Raw genomic sequence first — 21,793 nt, 5'->3', positions numbered from 1 at the left:
GCCCAGTCGCAGCCTGAAAAGTAGAAGCGTCAAAGTTTATTACTTTGCTCCTACATTCTATGTAGCTCAAACTTGGAATTCTTATACAGTATAAGCTTGTTTATTTCGGATGTCGCCCTTTGCCTGCGACACATCTATGTAATTATCAAAGTAATATCACTTACTTTCCGTAATAAAACTCATTAATACGATACCTTTGAATTGTTTGTCTAGCGATCCGAGAAAGCAGGTTTCCTAGACACCCCACATTTGACGACTAAGCGGTATTTTTAACATTCTGGATCAAAGGGAAAAGGGTTTTGGAAGAAAAGGGAATACAGGAAACATAGATTTACTGCAGGGTGAAATTGTCATAAAAACAAACCTGGGTATCATGAGTTTCCACAACAGAATTAGACCCAGGACGAAAACACCAGGGACGGAACAGCGAAGAAGGTGGGCAAAGATAAAGACCAGAGGAACCGAAACTGATCTTAATCGACGCGATATTCAATGCCCAAAACAAGAAACATAGAAACAGTATTTACAGTCTGGACAACGTTTCGTACATTCTAGTTCGAGATTAGCCTGACATTAACTAGGAAGCAGATATTCACATTTGCAGTAATGAGTGCAAGGCTAGCGGTGCTGATAAACGTCAACTACTAAAGTAAGAATTTTGTGGAGAAGATTCTGAAGTAGACTTTATAATAATGAGTGGTCTCAAACAGGGAAAGAAACAACCTGCTCAGTGCGAGCAGTCCCGTTAACCATCTGGTTGTCTAAGGAGAGCTCCGCGCTTGACGCATTAATTTTTTTGTTTGGTCTGAATTTCTCAACCGTTTTCACTGATAGTTTCATATCATAGATTTTTATTTTTATTTTATTTTTTCCTTTCACTGCTTCCGTTTATTTGACTGAACTTGGTCGAACTTGATGCAGTAAACGGGAACGAGAGTCTGAAGTTGAGCGAAGCATCGCATCAGGAAAACAATGCAGTAACACGCCTCGAAAAGCGTAACTCGTTTACTGGAAACACCGAAAGGGTGGACGTTTCGGGGAATGCTGGCGGCAGGAGCATAAAAAGGAAACGCGGAACGAAGGGCGTGGCCGTCGCCGGGAATCGAACTCTCGTATAAATAGCGACGCGCCGCCAACAGAGCACGGGATCCACAGAAGGCGGCCGCAAAATTTTTGCAGCCAGAATGGATCACCGCAGAAGACGGCCATGTATCTCGAACCGATGCTGTGTAGTGCACTACGGAAGGAGAGACGAAAGATGGGAGACAATCGGACTTGCTAGCTCGTAAACTGAAGACCACAGAGGGGAAAAAAGGGAGAAAGTCCACCTCCCCTGTCAGTCACTTTTTGTAATATGCCTGTAGTTTAAGTTCTGGGTATTACAGCGCACAGGTGGTTAAGGCAACAAAGAAGTTGCTACAGAAATATTGACTGATTTAATATACATGCTGGGGAGGGGAGAGGGGGGGGGGTAAGGGGCAACGGCCTTGCCACAGCGGTAACACCAGTTCCAGTCAGAACACCGAAGTTAAGCGCTGTCGGGTTTGGCTAGCACTTGGATGGGTCACCGTCCGGGGACGCCAAACACTGTTGGCAAGCGGGGTGCACTCAGCCCTTGTGAGACCAATTGAAGAGCTATTTGATTGACAAAGTGGTGGCTCCGATCGTGAAAACTGACAACGGTCGGGAGAGCGGTGTGCTGACCACATGGCCCTCCATATCCGCATTCAGTGACGCGTGTCGGCTGAAGATGACACGGGTTCGGTCGGGACCGTTGGGCCTTCCGAGGCCTGTTCGGCTATAGTTTTAGGTTAAGTAGGGTGGGAGGGTGGATGGAGGGAGATGTGCCGCGTCTTCTGGGTGAGAAAAGAGGCGTGTCCGTAAAGGTCCTAACACTGGAGTCTCATGGTACGTTACACAAAAAACTTGGATAAGTACGAATACGATTCGAACACCGAGGGTTACGCACAAACTTGGTTATGTAGAGATATACAGACAGTTCATCCATTCCAGGATCGCGATTGTCGACGATGTTTGCCTGTTATTCATACCGATATCGATATCAGATAACAAACGAATAAAAAATAGAAAGGGCGTTCAAAAAGTTTTGCACAGTCGTATCTAATTCTTTTAATTTTTGCAGGAGGAGAAAGAAATTTTTTGTGAACATAGTTGGAAGATTTATCTGTAAGTTGGTATATAAAAGTATTTTCTTTTATTTGCAGGTGAGCCATAATGGATCGTGAAGTAGATGTCAGGTTGCGACAACGGTCGTTGATGGAGTTCCTCTTCATGACCGGCGATGACTCTGCCACATCGATTCACAGGAAGCTGCTCCCTGTTAATGTGGAGGACACAGTGGATCGTAGCAGTATCCAGGGGTAGTTGCAGAGGTATGAAGAAGGTGATTTCTTTCTACTGGACAATCCATGATGCGGTAGACCATCGACAACAGTGAGTGATGTGAATAAGGAGACCATTGATCAAATCATCCAAAATGACAGACGTGTGACGACACGACAGTTTGCTAAAACGACTCGTTTGTCATTGGGTAGTGTGGTATCACTGGTACAGTCACTAGGGTACAGAAAAAACTCTGCGCGCTGGGTGCCTAGATTACTGACAAGAGAAATGAAAACGATGAGTAATAATGTGTGCGAGGGTTTCATGAAGATCTTGACTCAAGAGTGGAAACAGTGTTTTGACGGCGTCATTACCCAGGATGAAACATGGTAATTTTTGTCCGAGCCTGAGAGCAAAACCCAGTCCATGGAGAGGCGTCATCCAGTTTCCCCTCGGAAAAAGAAACCAAGACTTTCACGAACAGCGGACCGAAAGCTGATGGTCTCATTCTCATTGACTTTTAGGAATCTGGCTCCACAATTAACAGCGACCGTTACTGTTTCTCACTGGACAAGCTGCGATGTGCCATGAAGATCCACAGACCACAGCTTCAGGGTCAACTCATCAGACTACACCACGACAATGCCAAACCCCGTGCAGCCTTTATGGCGCGGGAGAAAATCAGGAAAATATGTTGGAAAATTGTTCCTTATCCTCCCTACAGTCCGGACTTGGATCCGTCTGATTTTTACCTCTTTGGTCGTCTGAAGCCCCAACTGTGCGGTAAAACGTTTGATAGTGAGAAACACCTTATTTCCTGTATCAAGGGGTGGTGTAAAAGTCAATCCGCAGAATTTTACCAAAGTGCATTTACATCATGGAAAGATTGGGCCAAATGCATCACACCAATGTTGTACTTTATCCGGTACATTGATGATGATAAAAGTGAGACATATACGCAACAGATGCTAAATATCTCAATAAAATGCCTTCTCGAATTTGCAGATGTAACTGCAGTAGTCCAGAAATTGCTTCATTACTCGCTTTTAGACAGATGAATGAATTAACTGACAGCACGACACAGCAGTGACTACATGAGGGCTGCTGTAGTGATGTACAAGTTTTAAATATCATTCATCTTTCATCATTTTAAAAATAAAAGTGTTCCAAGAAAAGTATTTCATTCTGCCGTTTACTTAGCCTATAAGTAGGCAGTTTAGATTTTTATGCTGGTAACGCCACGCAGCGCTCTATATGAAAATCACTGGCTCTGCTGTGTGCAGTGGCTGGTTGGCATTGTTATAATATTCGCCATTGTAGTGTTGGGCAGTTGGATGTTAACAGCCCGTAGCGTTGCTCAGTTGGAGGTGAGCCGCCAGCAGTTGTGGATGTGGGGAGAGAAATGGCGGAGTTTTGAGAGCGGATGATCTGGACGTGTGTCCATCAGAGACAGTAAATTTGTAAGTCTGGATGTCATGAACTGCTATATATATTATGACTTTTGAACACTATTAAGGCAAATACATTGTTTTTTCTCTATCAAAATCTTTCATTTGCTAACTATGCCTATCAGTAGTTAGTGCCTACAGTAGTTTGAATCGTTTATTTAGCTGGCAGTAGTGGCCCTCGCTGTATTGCAGTAGTTCGAGCAACGAAGATTTTTGTGAGGTAAGTGATTTGTGAAATGTATAGGTTAATGTTAGTCAGAGCCATTCTCTTGTAGGGATTATTGAAAGTCCGATTGCGTTGCGCTAAAAATATTGTGTGTCAGTTTAGTGTTGATCAGAATAGGTAAAGAGCGAAATGTCTGAGTACGTTCAGTTCTGCTGAGCTGTTTGAAAATCAAATAATGTAAGAGGTCTATCAGCACAGTAATTCACTAATTTTTCTAAGGGGACGTTTCAAGTCGCTGAAGTTGGTGATGATATGAGGGAGGGATGGAGACCAATAGATAGATGGGGGAGGGAGAGGGCGGGGGTACTAGTTAATGTCTTAACTGCACTCTGGGATAATGGTCTTAAGAAAGGGTGGGAACCACTGGTCTAAAGTAAATAAAAAGAAGTGTACACCACATCCCAGTCACTTTTCCCAATACGAAAATGTAACTCAACATCATCGACGGCATATCTCGAGAAAAGGACGATGAAGGTAAAATTTGAGAGTTTAGAGCCCACACGGAGGCTTTCCAAACGTCGTTCTCCCCAAGGACCATTAGTCAGTGGAACAGGAAGGGGAGGGAAGTACCCTCCGCCATACACACCGTAACGTCACTTACGGAGTACAAATATAGATTACAGGACGTTTCTTCCCGTCTCTGTGTTGCAAGAAGGTGGAATGCGAGTGAACTATTGCCACCCTAGTAGCGAGCAGCACCATACTTACACTGCAGCTTCTGTTGTTGTCTCCTATCAGTGTGAGAGCATGAATGGAATTCCGTTAAAGGCGTGTGTATGTGTGAGGGGGAGAGACAGACAGAGAGAGAGAGAGAGAGAGAGACAGAGAGAGCTCTCGCCAAGGCAGGCAGAGTGAGGCGTCCTTAGCGGTATTGATTCGCGCGCCGCCAGCTGGTAACTTATTCACGTGGGCCCCTCCATGTGGGGGCAATCGACCGATCCCTTTATTTAACCCTCCGTGGGCTGCTTTCCGGTAGCTCACGACGTGCTCACACACTTCTCAAACTTTGCAGAGCTAGAGTTTCACCTGTGTGAAATACAAAGTTTCACTGCTGGAAAAGGAATCTGTTGTCTGCCAAGAGGTGCCCAGAGTGCCGAAGAAAGCAAGTCTAAATTACAAAGACGTGTGGGTGACACTCAACTCCTTCAAGAACGACGTGGGTGAGAGTAGGAATTTTCGACAGGAACAAGAAGCAAAAATTAGAAAAGGTGTGAGAGAAAGATGTACACTCTCTTCTCTACTTACGTCCAGGAAGCTATGGACTATGTTCGGGAAACTACTGAAGTGAGGATCAAAGTTAATGGGCAGACTATACGCATGCTGCATTCCACAGATAATATTGTTGTGGTCATGGACACGAAAGAGGATCTAGACATGTCCTCAGCACCTTGGGAAGGCTTTCTTTGTAATCAGTATAGTATGAGAATAAACAGCGATAGTATATATTACTGAATGTATATGAACCTCTAAGAATAAGAACTGCGAAACAGCATTTATAAATGATAGAGGAATTTATCTATTTCGGAATCAGGATCGCAAGGTATGGCAGAAGCCGGAAAGAAAGCGGACCAGGAACAACGGCATGTAAGTAAGGAAATGGATGATGAAAGTTACGGTATATTGATAATTTTTACTTATGGACTGTCTGACAGCAACTGAATAAAACACAATTTTAGTGCCATACGCGTTTCGCCTTTATTTTTGTGCAAGGCATCGTCAATGGCAGGTTGCGTGGATAATTTCTTACATATTACGCTCCTGTTGCATTTTTGGTGTTGTTCTTCTTCTTATGAATACCAGTTCGTGGTTTTTTTCCCACATTCCACAGCACTATGAACTGAACGCTTGTTTCAATGTAACTTGAAGATAATGAAAGTATTTAGCGTGAGTGTGGCTACGTGCGGGTTTGAAACTTGAAAAATCGCAAACAAGAGACAAGGCGGCTAGAAGCCCTGGAGATCTGGCGCTATGGAAGGATGATGAAGATGCGCTGGAGAAATTAAGCTACCAATGAAGAGGTGCTGAGATGAGAAAAAAGGGCAGATGACCGTCTGAGACACATCCAAACAAGAAGAGAAAAACGCACATTTTAAGACACAACAACGTCGTTGAAATAGTAGTAGGAAGAGCTATCGAGAGAAGAAATGGTCGGAGACGAACAAGTATGTCACACATGCAGCAGATTATGAATAATGTGGGATGCGGTACATCTATAGGAATGAAGAGGGAGGCAAGCAGAAGAGGAGACGGTGTACTGTTGCAAACAAACCTTAGAGTTGAACACTAAAGAAAAAGAAAGAAATGGTCCCACAAACTCTCTTGAAAATCTCTCTCTCTCTTTTACTTTTTTTATGAGACCCTGTGTTAAATGAACACCTACTGTCTTACGATGTTCGAGACCAGCAATGCTGTCGCCACTCTTACACTTGGAGCAAACTGCGTTACTCGTCATTACTTGTCACAGTGTCAGCCACCATGTGGGGCAGATTAATGCACTGATTTGGAGACTTGCTGATGTGGAAGACACCCACAGACCTGACGTTGTAGGAAGGGCCTGTCCTTTAGTACTAAATTATATATGGGTTTAGTTAGGTCCCAAATTGGGCGCCACTGCACTGTCGTTCCTCAGAAACGTATAGAGGGTGGTCGGATATAGTCTGATAGGTTGTCATCTTAGGCGATTTATAAAAATTGTAAAAAACACCTCATAATGGCACTTTGAAGCCGAAATCGTAATTGTGTAAATTTAACACTGCAAATAAACAACAGTCTAATGGCGGTACCGACTTTTGAAGAAGCTTCTAAGGTTGCTGCAGGTGAAGTTGTGCTGATAAATAATTCTTAAGAAAAAAAATTCTGTACTTAGTGCTGCTTCCGAGATATTTAACACTGAAGGCCGGCGCGCACAGGATTTCAAGCAGCTTCCCTGAGACCGTGTCGCCAAACGTGTTCTTCGTTTGGTTTCCTCAAACTCAAACCGAACAAACATAGCTTTCCATCACTTAGCTTAAATTTGACACTTCTAAAAAAGGCAAATTTTGACCGGTAACTAATATTAGAACAATTCAACCCACGGACGCACAGATGTCTGTGCATTACAGCTTTGGGTCCAAGTGCTCTAATTTTTGCGCGCGACGATCTGCTTGGCTAACACCAATAGTAAATAACTCGTAACGGCCCAGCTTATCGCATTTTTTTTTCTTGACAATTATTTCTCAGCGCAACCTCCCCTGCAACACCTTTATAAGCTTTTCATACTGTTCATGACTACCCTGTAGATATGTTTTAACAGGACTTGTATGCTGAGAGACGGGTCTCTTGAAATGGCATCAGTAAGTTTGTCTTACTGTGAAATGATTACAGAGGCAGCAAAATGATATTCAAAATTATATTGTGGCGGTGCGGACGTGCACTAGTTTGAATGTCAAAAATGTACGGATGGCTGGGTTTGTGCGTTTTCTGATAGTGAAATGATGTAAAACTGTTGTAAAAACCTAAGTACGCACTTTTAAACTTACAATTTCCAGCAATAGCTATAGCTTTGCCGTGCTTGATATTGTTGTACGAAAAAAGAAAGAAGTTGAATTAAACCAGTTCTCTACACTGACCAAGAGAAACCGGTTAGTATTCATAAAATTTAGTACATACGTTGGCAAATTTTGAGATAAATGGTTCAAATGGTTCTATGCACTATGGGACTTAACATCTCAGGTCATCAGTCCCCTAGAACGTAGAACTACTTAAACCTAACTAACCTAAGGACATGACAGACATCCACGCCCGAGGCAGGATTCGAACCCGCGACCGTAGCAGCAGCGCGGTTCCAGACTGAATCGCATAGAACCGCCCGGCCACAGCGGCCGGCAATTTTCAGATAACCTCGCAAAAAAATTTATAATTTCTCAACCACATATCGGCGTTCCAAAATGCCAAAGGCATATCAAAATTTTTATTCAGCAGTAAAGACTAATTGCAACCTTTGTCACAGAGTCGTGTGTGCGAAATCGCTTGCAGGCGCACTGTGGAGAAAATATGTGTTGGTCAGGCAGAGCTCTGCAAACTAGGTAATCCAGACATGAGAGGAGTTGCAGATTAAGAAAGATTTATTCTTTTAACAGAAAACGACCAATATGCCGTAGATTGTGAAGTCTTACGCACTGTTAACGAAAGCAGACAAACTGATTTGCTTTTTCGCCGATGTAGTAATGGAAATAATAGTTTTCTACGGTCAAGTCAGCCCGCATCTCGTGGTCGTGCGGTAGCGTTCTCGCTTCCCACGCCCAGGTTCCCGGGTTCGATTCCCGGCGGGGTCAGGGATTTTCTCTGCCTCGTGATGGCTGGGTGTTGTGTGCTGTCCTTAGGTTAGTTAGGTTTAAGTAGTTCTAAGTTCTAGGGGACTTATGACCACAACAGTTGAGTCCCATAGTGCTCAGAGCCATTTGAACCATTACGGTCAAGTCAACTTTATTTTTCGTCTCCTGTTAAAGATACTTAGTTTCCCACAATTCTTTTATCGAAATGCAGTGGAACTAGTCATTTTACAGGATATCTATTCATGATTATTGGTACATTAAGTACATATTACTTTTCAAATGGTTCAAATGGCTCTGAGCACTATGGGACTCAACTGCTGTGGTCATAAGTCCCCTAGAACTTAGAACTACTTAAACCTAACTAACCTAAGGACATCACACACATCCATGCCCGAGGCAGGATTCGAACCTGCGACCGTAGCAGTCGCACGGTTCCGGACTGCGCGCCTAGAACCGCGAGACCACTGCGATCGGCTATTACTTTTCAGTCCTACTCATGTAACTGCACTCAAAAACTAATTTTGTCTATTCATCTGATGGAATAACATTTTCCCGGAGACATATGTCTCTCAACATTAGAAATGTACCGATACCTACATAAAAAGTTTCATATCTCATTTTTAGGGTTCCGTACCACGATTGGTAAAAACCGAGTCCCGATAAGATCGCTTTGTCCAACTGGTAAGACGGTTTTTAAGACATTTTTTTTTCTCAGGAACTGGTAGAAGAAACATGCGTAAAATCGTAATGTCTACGGTCCCATATATATATATATATATATATATATATATATATATATATATATATATATATGTGTGTGTGTGTGTGTGTGTGTGTGTGTCACTTGTATCATATGTCTGTAAGCGAGATTTACGCACACCTAAACTTCCCTATGTCCACTGTTTCCGATGTCATAGTGAAGTGGAAACGTCAAGGGACACGTACAGCAAAAAAGCGTACAGGCCGGCCTCGTCTGTTGACTGACAGAGACCGCCGACAGTTGAAGAGGGTCGTAATGTGTGATAGGCGGATATCTATCCAGACCATCACTCAGGAATTCCAAACTGCATCAGTATGACAATTAGGCGGGAGGTGAGAAAGATTTCATGGTCGATCGGCTGCTCATAAGCTACACATCACGCCGATAAATGCAAACGACGCCTCGCTTGGTGTAAGGAGCGTAAACATTGGACGATTGAACAGTTGAAAAACGTTGTGTGGAGTGACGAATCACGGTACACAATGTGGCGATCCGATGGCAGGGTGTGAGTATGGCGAATGCCCGATAAACGTCATCTGCCAGCGTGTGAAGTGCCAACGGTAAAATTCGGAAGCGGTGACGATATGGTGAAGTCGTGTTTTTCATGGAAAGGGTCTTGCACCCCTTGTTGTTTTGAGTGGCACTATTACAGCACAGGCCTACATTGATGTTTTAAGCACCTTGTTGCCCCCCACTGTTGAAGAGCAATTCGGCGATGGCGATTGCATCTTTCAACATGGTCGAGCACCTGTTCATAAAACACGGGACTGTGGCGGCGTGGTTACATGACAATAAAATCCCTATAATGGACTGGCCTGCACAGGGTCCTGACCAGAATCCTTTAGAACACCTTTGGGACGTTTTGGAACGCCGACTTCTTGCCAGGCATCACCGACCGACATCGGTACCTGTCGTAAGTGCAGCAAGCACTCCATGAAGAATGGGATGCAATTCCCCAAGAAACCTTCCAGCACCTGACTGAACGTATGCCTGCTAAGCGTGGGCCACCACTGTATTGAATTCCAGCATTACCCATGGAGAACGCCTCGAACTTGTTAGTTATTTTCAGCCAGGTGTTCTGATACTTTTGATCATCTACATCTACATACATACTCCGCAATCCGACATACGGTGCCTGGCTAATTTGCGGAACTCTCAGGGCGCACTTATTCGGCTTTTTAGTTAAAGGTAAGTATTTCAGAATTATGTAAGTGCAATAATTTCCTTTGCAAACATTCTATACGTAACCATTTTTGTATCTTCTATACAAGTAATATCTGAGTCTGTCCTACGTTATTTTGTCTGTCTGCGACAGTCGATTGTCACTTGATGATGGCCAAAGAAGCTGAAATCCGTTTCGTGATCAAATAGGTGTACTTTTACAGAATATTACGAATGTGTTTACTGTCTCATACTAACTGACGAATCATTTATCTGAAGGACTTTATTCACACAGTACATGCACAATCTGTCGCATACAAATGTAGTTGTCCATTAAATTAAATTACTGAATAAATGAGTGTCCGACATGACATCCACAGTCGAGCTGCTCCAGTCGCCTAGGGCGGCATTTCACGTGGCCGGAGAGTTTTTGCCGAGACGCGGTGGCAGTGCAAGCGTTGGCTTCTGGCTCCCTCCCTCTGTGTCTGGTGGAACTCGGCAGTGGTCGCCGTTACTTTCGGGCCGATTCCCAACAGCGCACTGAAATTTCTGATGGCCGCTTCTGGCCTCTGAGGAACGCAGATGCAAGCAATAAATTTCGTTCCGCGCTGCGCGCTGTCCGTTACTCCTAGTATGTCCACGCTTCTTTTCCACAGCCCGCAAAAGAACGCTGCAGTCTTCCCTCGCCAGAACACAGTAGCGCCTCGTCCCACTCTCTCGTTCATCGGCGTCCAAATAAGACAACCTCCCAGATTTCCTCTTCCGATCGGCGACGTTTCACGTGGCCAGGGAATGACACCGCATTTGGTGTCCGCTACTCACGCAGGCTGTACAAAACTGATACCAATTAAATCTCGGATTCTCAGTAGTGTGATTCCTGGATTATCAGTACCGCACAAAACGCTAGGTGCCGACCGGGATCTGAACCCGGGACGCGACTGAGGTCTGAACGCTTGACTTATTGCACCCTAAGCAGGAATCACATGCCTAGCCAACCGAACCCGCTGTTAGCAGCAGGCCAACGAATCCCACTGTTTTCCATCTCTCAGATACAATATATTTGATGCTATTGTGTGTGAAGTATAAAACTTATCGATATGCCTGCTGTGTAATAAATAAGTAAAATACACATTTTTCGACAAAATTCTCCAGTGTCTTCTAAAGTACGTTAATATACTGGGCGTAACGTGTATAAATGCCGATATTCCTATTGGTGACTGAAGACGGTCTACTGAATAACATTACATCAGTATTAGATCATTTGATGAATTATGGCTCTGAGCACTATGGGACTTAATATCCGTGGTCATCAGTCCCCTAGAACTTAGAACTACTTATACCTAAGGACATGACTCACATCCATGCCCGAGACAGGATTCGAACCTGCGACCGTAGCAGTCCCGCGGTTCCGGACTGAGCGCCTAGAACCGGTAGACCACCGCGGCCGGCTGATGAATTATAATTATAGCTGTTACAAGCCGTATGTTTTTAGGTTGGGTAGTACCTCCAAGTACCAGGTGATCAAAAAGTCAGTATAAATTTGAAAACTGAATGTAGGTAGAGAGGTACAAATTGACACACATACTTGGAATGACATGGGGTTTTATTAGAACAAAAAAAAAATACGAAAGTTCAAAAAAGTCCGACAGATGGCGCTTCATCTGATCAGAATAGCAATAATTAGCATAACAAAGTAAGACAAAGCAAAGATGATGTTCTTTACAGGAAATGCTCAATATGTCCACCATCATTCCTCAACAATAGCTGTAGTCAAGGAATAATGTTGTGAACAGCACTGTAAAGCATGTCCGGAGTTATGGTGAGGCATTGGCGTCGGATGTTGTCTTTCAGCATTCCTAGAGATGTCGGTCGATCACGATACACTTGCGACTTCAGGTAACCCCAAAGCCAATAATCGCACGGACTGAGGTCTGGGGACCTGGGAGGCCAAGCATGACGAAAGTGGCGGCTGAGCGCAGGATCATCACCAAACGACGCGCGCAAACATCTTTCACGAGTCTAACAATACCTTTTTTTTTGTTCTAATAAAACCCAATGTCATCCCAAGCATGTGTGTCAATTTTTACCTCTCTATCTACATTATTGCGTGGTTTATTAAGTTTTCAAATTTAAACTGACTTTTTGATCACCTGGTACATGTGGCAGACAGAGGCCACTGAAGTTCATTTTCCCGTGGCAGCAGGTCATATATTGAAGCGTGGATGTGTGGATGCTAAACGGTTAGTCTATACTGCCAAGCGTCGTTCATTTCGCGGTCGAGGTACGGCCGTGCAGAAAACATCACGTCGTAATGTGTTTGTGGGAAGATTTCTGGGCGCAGAGAAAATACTACCAACACAATGATGTGTGTACATATCAAGATATCACATAAAAATATCTGCACTTATATCCATTACACCCTGTACACAGCTAGAGTTTGGATTCGGTGATTGTACATCTGAAAAAAGTGTTCTGAAAAAACGGCTTTGGTGTTTGAGACATAAAGTTAGCGCTCTCCAAGAAACGAAAGCGCCCAATTGTTGAACAATCACAGGCCAGTCTACATATTGTGATGTTACATCTAGCAAAACAGGTAGTATCTTGGGAATAAGAGGTGTAATATCTACTCTCCGTACACACAAGAAGATGAGGCGCTGCGCTCAGTTAAGAACAATGTCGGTCTCATGGTCCCTGGAATTATTAAGATTCAGTCCGAGTCCTCAAAAGCAAGGCAATATCCTGCCAATGAATCTACCCTCTGCTTTACCTAAGACTGACTATGCGATCATTCCCATTTATAACCCTGCAAATTGTTACATCCAGATATTGGTATGAAGTGAAGTGACCGATTGAAATCACGAGTCTTTGATATTGTAGTCATTACCAGAATACATTTTCTCGTTTTGTGAAGTGCACATTTGCACAGTTCTGAACATTTGAAGCGAATTGAAAGTTGCTATGTTTATACGAGTTTTCAAAGGGTTCAAATGGCTCTGAGCACTATGGGACTGAACATCTGTGGTCATCAGTCCCCTAAAACTTAGCACTACTTAAACCTAACTAACCTAAGGACACCACACACATCCATGCCCGAGGCAGGATTCGAACCTGCGACCGTAGCAGTCGCGCGGTTCTGGACTGAGCGCCTAGAACCGCTAGACCACCGCGGCCGGCTATATACGAGTTTGAAATCTTATCAGTACACAAGCAACAGCATGCATACCACTTTGTTCCAAAACGCTGTATATTAAAATGGGATTTTACCAGAGCTCATACCCTGGAAAGAGGTAGAGATAAGTATTTTGCATAAGCCCATGGGCTAGTGACCATTTGTATACCCAACAGAAGGATCGCCTTATTGTCACTATCCTACACTACAGGGTCAAAGTATGAATATTACACACTTCTTACAGTTTAGCCAAATGAAGCCAATCGGTTGGTGCTTTTTGCATTTAATATTGTCTACAGTGGGCCTTATGGGGTTTATAGAGGCACATTTTAGTTCAACCAACCTAAAAAAATCGCATTTTTTTATTTTTTCGTACTAAAAGCTATCCGCAGTTTTCAGGACGGCTATGCACAGCAAATGGCTAAAACTTTTACGATATGTTCTTAGCATCCTTATCTCGAACAGCCTTGACAATTATCTTGTAAACTCTATCCTTTTTCGAAGTTCAAAGTTACCCTACTTCCACACGTGAAATAAGCAAATAAAATCCTATATGAAGTGCAATATAAATAATCGCAGAAAATTGTTCAATTTTTAACGAAATATTCTCTGGACATTTATCTAGAAGTGCCATCTTCTCTTTTTCAGAACTCTTTATACATTGTAGAGAAACCACCCAAAAACCTGGTTTTTGGGTACCAAAAGCGAGCAGCGGATGGCAGGACGGTTATGAACAGCAAATGGCTGACATTTTTTTTCGATATATTCTTAAGATCCCGCGGTCAAAAAGCCATGAAAATTTATCTGTTTCCGAGAAACGTACTTCAAAGTTACACTACTTGTCCAAGTAAAATACGCAAATAAAATCCGATATGAGGTGAAAATGTAGTTCATAAAGTGACGTAGCACGGAGAAATATGCTGTATGTTATTTCAGAAGGGTTATAGGAACCTCATGTTGTGGTACTGAAGCACATGCAAAATTTTTATTACACATAAAATGAGGTCTGAGGTTTAAATTAGCCCTGCGTTATTTTAGCTTCACATAAGTAAACTATCAAAATTTTACTGACAAGTACGCTTCTTTTCATATGTGTGACATAGGGTGATGCAACAAGGAAAAGAAGGAAACCAGCAAAAAATGTTCCTGTCGGAGCACAAAAATTGGCAAATATGCTCCTCTTTAAAAATGTATGTGAAATCTTATGGGACTTAACTGCTAAGGTCATCAGTCCCTAAGCTGACACACTACGTAACCTAAATTATCCTAAGGACAAACACACACACCCATGCCCGAGGGAGGACTCGAACCTCCGCCGGGACCAGCCTCACAGTCCATGACTGCAGCGTTTCAGCCAGCTCGGCTAATCCCGCGCCGCGCTCCTCTTTAAAAGGCTGATAGAAAAGTAGGGTAGCGCCTGCCTCTTTGTATATACCTTCAACGCTTTTTTATGCTGAGTGAGAAGGAGACAGTGGTATTGAGAAAGAGAAGATAGTAGATAGTGGTTGTCTTATAGAAAGAGAGAAGGAGAATAGCAGTGTGAGAGAAAGACAGAGACACAATGGCAGTGGAACGCAATTGACAGTGAAAGAACAGTGCCAGGAAAAGAGTGAAGGAGAGAGTGCCAGTGGGAGAGAAATAAAAAGGTAGAGAAAGTGAAAGTGGATGAAACCACTGGCAATAGGAAATAATCTATGACAATAATAACGAGGATGGGAGAGATAGTGTTCGTGAAAAGAGATATAAAAGTGGGAAGGTTGAGAGAGACTGAGAGAGAGTAAAAGAGAGCAACAGGGAGAACGTGACACAGAGAGGAGTGAAGAGTAGTTGGACAGAACGAAGCAGACAGTGGCTGTGAGATAGGGGACAGTGATAGAGAGACACAAAAAGATAATGGAAATGAGTTGGATTGAATGAGTGAGTGGGAATGGGCAACTGGGAATGGATGTGTATGAGCGACTTATGGTGATGGACTGGTAGGGTTGATCGAGTTACAGTTATAGAACCTTGAGGGAGTGAGAGGTTAGTTGCATGTTAAAAAGAGCGCAAAAATGTTCGGACGCCAAAATTATTGGGAAGATTTTTAAAGGAGCTGAAGAAGGTAGAATGAGACAGCTGGTACCCCAGTTTTCAGCCGGTCTTTTAAATAAAGAGGAACATTTGCGCACTTCATGTGCTTCCATAGCAGCATTTTTCCGCTGGTCAATATTTGCCTGGATGTTTGTGGAACTTTTTCAGAGAGTACATGATTACAGATGACTGCATCATCAGCAAAAACTCCGAGATTCTATTAAAATAGTGGGCCAGGTCATTAATATGCAATATGAACAGCAGGAGTGTTGTAAAGGCTGTTTAGGTTTTTATGTTGGTAACGTCACGTAGCGCTCTGTATGAAAATCACTGGCTGTGCTGTGTGCAGTCTGTGGCTGGTTGGAATTGTTTGTTCTCGCCATTGTAGTGTTTGGCAGTTGGATGTGAACAGATGACTTTTGAATATTATTAAGTTGCTGCTGGCCGTCTCTACAAGGACTGCAGTGGGTCTCCACCTTTGATGGTCCACCAGTACAATACTATCTGGACTACAGTGGGTTGGTCTGTGATGACCTACCTACCAATATTCTTCAAAACTTCGACTGACTCTGTTGTGGGTTTGCTCAGTTGTGGCCCATTACCTGTCTGCATGTCAAGAGACAGCACTGTCTTTCTGTTGGAAGGACAACACTACTTCTTCAAGACTGTATGGAGAGCCACTACTTCCGTGTGCATTTTCTTTTACTGCTCAGACTTTGAGGAAAAAAAAGGAAAACTGTAATTACTATTGTGATGCTTGATCAGGACTGTCTTTATGAGAACAATTTTTGCTTTTGACCAACATTGCATCAATAAGTGTGTGCATTTGATATCTTTGTTATCGTAATTATGAAAAATTTTATCAAATCGTTATTGGCCACTGCCCAAAACAATTTGTAAAATTTTTTGTGGGGAGCATGGGGGCTATGTAAGTAGGCTGTTTAGGTTTTTATGTTGGTAACGTCACCTAGAGCTCTGTATGAAAATCACTGGCTGTGCTGTGTGCAGTCTGTGGCTAGTTGGCACTGTTCTCGCTATTGTAGTGTTGGGCAGTTGGATGTGAACAGCGTGTAGCGTTGTGCAGTTTGAGGTGAGCCGCCAGCAGTGGTGGATGTGGGGAGAGAAATGGCAGAATTTTGAGAGCGGACGATCTGGACGTGTGTCCATCAGAAAGAGTAAATTTGTAAGACCGGATGTCATGAACTGATTATATATGATGACTTTGGAAAAAAAATGGCTGAAATGGCTCTGAGCACTATGGGACTTAACATCTATGGTCATCAGTCCCCTAGAACTTAGAACTACTTAAACCTAACTAACCTAAGGACATCACACAACACCCAGCCATCACGAGGCAGAGAAAATCCCTGACCCCGCCGGGAATCGAACCCGGGAACCCGGGCGTGGGAAGCGAGAACGCTACCGCACGACCACGAGATGCGGGCGATGACTTTGGAACATTATTAAGGTAAATACATTGTTTGTTCTCTATCAAAATCTTTCATTTGCTGACTATGCCTATCAGTAGTTAGTGCCTTCAGTAGTTAGAATCTTTTATTTAGCTGGCAGTATTGGCGCTCGCTGTATTGCAGTAGTTCGAGTAACAAAGATTTCTGTGAGGTAAGTGATTCATGGAAGGTATAGGTTATTGTTAGTCAGGGCTATTCTTTTGAAGGGTTTTTGGAAAGCCAGATTGCGTTGCGTTAAAAATATTGTGTGTCAGTTTAGTGTTGATCAGAATAGGTAAAGAGCGAAATGTCTGAGTACGTTCAGTTCTGCTCAGCTGTTTGAAAATCAAATAATGTAAGAGGTTTATCAGCACAGTCATTCTAAAATTTTTCGAAGGGGGCGTTTCAGTGTCAACACACTTTCCGGGGAATACGTGAAGTTAGTCCTACATTTGGCAATCCTCTCTAGCCAACCTAACACGCCGCCTGCTTGAATACGGTCCCCATTATTTTTGACACTTCATCGTCCCTGTGGTATGGAATCAAGGCTTTTCGAAAGTGAAGAAGTACTTCGCCGGAGCATCATATACCAACCTTCCTACCTTGGCACCACTATGGTGCCTGTCGCATTGAACAGCGCCTGCAGACACGTACAGAGGAGAGGACTCCGGAGCTGAAAGGCCGGCAGCGGAGAGCGAGTATCAACGCCGCTGGGGCGGTCCCGGCCGCGCTGAAACGTGGTGACCCAGATCACGAGCCGCCACAATGTGCCCCTGGGGGCAGGCAGAGCGACCATACGACCGACCGCAGAGGGATAAGGCGTGGGGCCAGCGCCGGCCGCCTCGAGTGCCTCCAGGTCGCGGCTCGGAGACGTCTCCCAAGGCGCTCGCTGACCCCTTTTCTCCGGGACCCTGTCACACACACACACACACTGGAAAACACGCCAGCACTGTGGCACTTCTAGGTCGGTCACGCTGGACGCCCGCCTCAACATGAGGGGCATACACGCACTGACAGCAGGGCGTCGTTTGGGCTACATACCGTCACGAAGGATCAAAGTGTAACATCATCAGAAGCACCAGTCTGACATTTATGAAACATTGTGGAGGTGGTCATCACATGGTGGGTATTATACGATTAGAGCTTCGTTCCATTCGAAACTGATGTGCATAATAAGGATGAATGAGTATTGTGATATCCATGGCCACGAATACACTTACGTTTCCTTTGTGACATGAAAGCGAACATGTTGGAATGTGATCTGCCCGTACAGCAGTTTATTGTCATGCCTGAAGCACCTGCTGTGTCAGCCCATTGAGAATTGCTACACTACTGGCCATTAAAATTGCTACACCACGAAGATTGCTACAGACGCGAAATTTAACCGACAGGTAGATGATACTGCGATATGCAAATGATTAGCTTTTCAGAGCATTCACACAAGATTGGTATCGGTGGCGACACCTGCAACGTGCTAACATGAGGAAAGTTTCTAACCGATGTTTCATGCACAAACAGCAGTTTACCGGCGTTGCCTGGTGAAACGTTGTTGTGATGCCTCGTGTAAGGAGGAGAAACGCGTACTATCACGTTTCCGACTTTGATAAAGGTCGGATTGTAGCCTATCGCGGTTGCGGTTTATCTTATCGCGACATTGCTGCTCGCGTCGGTCGAGATCCAATGACTGTTAGCAGAATATGGAATCGGTCGGTTCAGGAGGGTAATACGGAACGCCGTGCAGGGTACCAACGGTCTCCTATCACTAGCAGTCGAGATGACAGGCATCTTATCCGCACGGCTGTAACGGATCGTGCGGCCACGTCTCGATCCCTGAGTCAACAGATGGGGACGTTTCCAAGACAACAAACATCTGCACGAACAGTTCGACGACGTTTGCAGCATCATGGACTATCAGCTCGGAGACTATGCCTGCGGTTACCCTTGACGCTGCAACACAGACAGGAGCGCCTGCGATGGTGTACTCAACGACGAACTTGGGTGCACGAATGGCAAAACGTCATTTTTTGGGATGAATCCAGGTTCTGTTTACAGCATCATGATGGTCGCATCCGTGTTTGGCGACATCGCGGTGAACGCACATTCGAAGCGTGTACTCGTCATCGCCATACTGGCGTATCACCCAGCGTGATGGTATGTGGTGCCATTGGTTACACGTCTTGGTCACCTCCTGTTCGCATTGACGGCACTTTGAACAGTGGACGTTTCATTTCAGATGTGTTACGACCCGTGGCTCTACCCTTCATTCGATCCCTGTGAAACCCTACATTTTAGCAGGATAATGCACTACCGCATGTTACAGGTCCTGTACGGGCGTTTCTGGATACAGAAAATGTTCGACTACTGCCCTGGCCAGCACATTCTCCAGATCTCTCACCATTTGAAAACGTCTGGTCAAATGGAGGCCGAGCAACTGGTTCGTCACAATACGCCAGTCACTACTCTTGATGAACTGTGATATTGGGCAGCTGTACTTGTACACGCCATCCAAGCTCTGTTTGACACAATGCCCAGGCGTCTCAAGGCCGTTATTACGGCCAGAGGTGGTTGTTCTGGGTACTGATTTCTCTGGATCTAAGCACCCAAATTGCGTGAAAATGTAATCACATGTTAGTTCTAGTATAATATATTTGTTCAATGAATACCCGTTTATCATCATTTCTTCTTGATGTAGCAATTTTAATGGCCAGTAGTGTACTTGGAAGCTGGCATGACACTTTACGTCTTGGCCTCTCATCGCAGGCACCCTCTATGGAGAACAAATCAGGGCACTGGACAGGACAGTCAAGGATCCGTACGTAACTTAATGTGTTTGCATTATCCTGCTGCAGCATGGGATATGGTACTGCGTCATGAAGGATATTCAGCATGGTTTACCACTCTTGCCACTTTTTTTTTTTTTTTTTTTTTTTTCGTCAGTCTACTGACTGGTTTGATACGGCCCGCGAATTCCTTTCCTGTGCTAACCTCTACATCTCAGAGTAGCACTTGCAACCTACGTCCTCAATTATTTGCTTGACGTATTCCAATTTCTGTCTTCCTCTACAGTTTTTGCCCTCTACAGCTCCCTCTAGTACGATGTAAATCATTCCCTCATGTCTTAGCAGATGTCCTATCATCCTGTCCCTTCTCCTTATCAGTGTTTTCCACATATTCCTTTCCTCTCCGATTCTGCATAGAACCTCCTCGTTCCTTACCTTATCAGTCCACCTAATTTTCAACATTCGTCTCTAGCACCACATCTCAAATGCTTCGATTCTCTTCTCTTCCGGCTTTCCCACAGTCCATGTTTCACTACCATACAATGCTGTACTCCAGACGTACATCCTCAGAAATTTCTTCCTCAAATTAAGGCCGGTATTTGATATTTGTAGACTTCTCTTGGCCAGAAATACCTTTTTTTCCATAGCGAGTCTGCTTTTGATATCCTCCTTGCTCCGTCCGTCATTGGTTATTTTACTGCCTAGGCAAAAGAATTCCTTAACTTGATTGACTTCGTGACCATCAATCCTGATGTTAAGTTTCTCGCTGTTCTCATTTCTACTACTTCGCATTACCTTCGTCTTTCTCCGATTTACTCTCAAACCATACTGTGTACTCATTAGACTGTTCATTCCGTTCAGCAGATCATTTAATTCTTCTTCACTTTCACTCAGGATAGCAATGTCATCAGCGAATCGTATCATTGATATCCTTCCACCTTGTATTTTAATTCCACTCCTGAACCTTTCTTTTATTTCCATCATTGCTTCCTTGGTGTACAGATTGAAGAGTAGGGGTGAAAGGCTACAGCCTTGTCTTACACCCTTCTTAATACGAGCACTTCGTTCTTGATCGTCGACTCTTATTATTCCCTCTTGGTTGTTGTACATATTGTATATGACCCGTTTCTCCCTATAGCTTACCCCTACTTTTTTCAGAATCTCGAACAGCTTGCACCATTTTATATTGTCGAACGCTTTTTCCAGGTCGACAAATCCTATGAAAGTGTCTTGATTTTTCTTTAGCCTTGCTTCCATTATTAGTCGTAACGTCAGAATTGCCTCTCTCGTCCCTTTACTTTTCCTAAAGCCAAACTGATCGTCACCTAGCGCATTCTCAATTTTCTTTTCCATTCTTTTGTATATTATTCTTGTAAGCAGCTTCGATGCATGAGCTGTTAAGCTGATTGTGCGATAATTCTCGCACTTTTCAGCTCTTGCCGTCCTCGGAATTGTGTGGATGATGCTTTTCCGAAAGTCAGATGGTATGTTGCCAGACTCATATATTCTACACACCAATGTGAATAGTCGTTTTGTGGCCACTTCCCCCAATGATTTTAGAAATTCTGATGGAATGTTATCTATCCCTTCTGCCTTATTTGACCGTAAGTCCTCCAAAGCTCTTTTAAATTCCGATTCTAATACTGGATCCCCTATCTCTTCTAAATCGACTCCTCTTTCTTCTTCTATCACATCAGACAAATCTTCATCCTCATAGAGGCTTTCAATGTATTCTTTCCACCTATCTGCTCTCTCCTCTGCATTTAACAGTGGAATTCCCGTTGCACTCTTAATGTTACCACCGTTGCTTTTAATGTCACCAAAGGTTGTTTTGACTTGCCACGTACTAGGGAGTATTCAGCCTCCCTTCAAAGGCTACCAAATCGTTCCTATTGTAATATCCGAAAGCTCCCAACACCATGATTCCATGCAATGGAGACGTATAGGTCTCGAAAATCAGTGTCTTTTGTTGCGGTCTCGTCTCTGGAAGCTGTTGTTGTCGTTGCCATTGTAGTGGTCTTCAGTCCGCAGACTGGTTTGATGTAGCTCTCCACGCTGCTTTGTTCTCAGCAACC

At 43.9% G+C, this 21,793-nt stretch overlaps 1 pseudogene; it reads left to right on the top strand.

Annotated features, from left to right (window-relative positions):
- Positions 1–1,477: 1,477 nt before the first annotated feature.
- On the top strand, positions 1,478–1,596 carry LOC126215415 (5S ribosomal RNA; annotated as a pseudogene).
- The last annotated feature ends 20,197 nt before the right edge of the window (positions 1,597–21,793 follow it).

The sequence above is a fragment of the Schistocerca nitens genome, chromosome 12 (genome assembly GCF_023898315.1).
Source record: "Schistocerca nitens isolate TAMUIC-IGC-003100 chromosome 12, iqSchNite1.1, whole genome shotgun sequence".
NCBI lineage: Eukaryota > Metazoa > Arthropoda > Insecta > Orthoptera > Acrididae > Schistocerca > Schistocerca nitens.
Note: the sequence above shows the minus strand (reverse complement) of the source record. Positions and strands in the feature narration are given on the sequence as shown.